The following is a 1490-nucleotide window of genomic DNA, read 5'->3' as shown; positions in this document are numbered from 1 at the left end:
ACCATAGGTGCGTGGGTTTATCTCTGGGCTTTCTATCTTGTTCCATTTATCTATGTTTCTGTTTTTGTGCCAGTACCATATTGTCTTGATTACTGTAGCTTTGTAGTATAGTCTGAAGTCAGGGAGTCTGATTCCTCCAGCTCCATTTTTTTCCCTCAAGACTGCTTTGGCTATTCGGGGGTCTTTTGTGTCTCCATACAAATTTTAAGATTTTTTTTCTAGTTCCGTAAAAAGTGCCATTGGTGATTTGATAGGGATTGCATTGAATCTGTAGACTGCTTTGGGTAGTATAGTCGTTTTCACAATATTGATTCTTCCAATCCAAGAACATGGTATATCTCTCCATCTGTTGGTATCATCTATAATTTCTTTCATCAGTGTCTTATAGTTTTCTGCATACAGGTCTTTTGTCTCCCTAGGTAGGATTATTCCTAGGCATTTTATCCTTTTTGTGCAGTGGTAAATGGGAGTGTTTCCTTAATTTCTCTTTCAGATTTTTCATCATTAGTGTATAGGAATGCAAGAGAATTCTGCGCATTAATTTTGTATCCTGCAACGTTACCAAATTCATTGATTAGCTCTAGTAGTTTTTTGGTGGCATCTTTAGGATTCTCTATGTATAGTATCATGTCATCTGCAAACAGTGAAAGTTTTATTTCTTCTTTTCCAATTTGTGTTCCTTTTATTTCTTTTTCTTCTCTGATTGCCAGGGTAGGACTTCTAAACCTATGTTGAGTAATAGCAGTGTGGACATCCTTGTCTTGTTCCTGATCTTAGAGGAAATGCTTTCAGTTTTTCACCATTGAGAATGATGTTTGCTGTGGGTTTGTCATATATGGCCTTTATTATGTTGAGGTAAGTTCCCTCTATGCCCACTTTCTGGAGAGTTTTTATCATAAATGGGTTTTGAATTTTGTCAAAAGTTTTTTCTGCCTCTATTGAGATGATCATATGGTTTTTATTCTTCAATTTGTTAATATGGTGTATCACATTGATTGATTTGCATATATTGAAGCATCCTTTCCTCCCTGGGATAAATCCCACGTGATCATGGTATATGATCCTTTTAATGTGCTGCTGGATTCTGTTTGCTAGTATTTTGTTGAGGTTTTGGATTGTCGTGTTTTCATTGTCATTTGTCCCTAGGTATTTTTTTTATTTACTCTTTGATTTCTTCAGTGATGTCTTGGTTATTTAGTAATGAAGTGTTTAGCGTCCATGTGTTTGTGTTTTTTACTTTTCCCCTGTAATTCATTACTAATCTCATAGCATTGTGGTCAGAAAAGATGCTTGATATGATTTCAATTTTCTTAAATTTACTGAGGCTTGATTTGTGACCCAAGATGTGATCTATCCTGGAGAATGTTCCGTGCACACTTGAGAAGAAAGTGTAATCTGCTGTTTTTGGATGGAATGTCCTATAAACATCAATGAAATCTATCTGGTCTATTGTGTCAATTAAAGCTTCTGTTTCCTTATTTATTTTCATT

General features: G+C 35.2%; 1 protein-coding gene across 5 annotated transcripts in view; it reads right to left on the bottom strand.

Annotated features, from left to right (window-relative positions):
• Positions 1 to 1490, bottom strand: part of FOCAD (focadhesin) — a 319213-nt gene that overhangs the window by 21949 nt on the left and 295774 nt on the right. The gene's annotated exons all lie outside the window — the stretch shown is intronic.

Source organism: Physeter macrocephalus, chromosome 9, assembly GCF_002837175.3.
Source record: "Physeter macrocephalus isolate SW-GA chromosome 9, ASM283717v5, whole genome shotgun sequence".
Classification (NCBI taxonomy): Eukaryota; Metazoa; Chordata; class Mammalia; order Artiodactyla; family Physeteridae; genus Physeter; species Physeter macrocephalus.
This window is presented reverse-complemented; position numbering and strand designations above follow the sequence as displayed.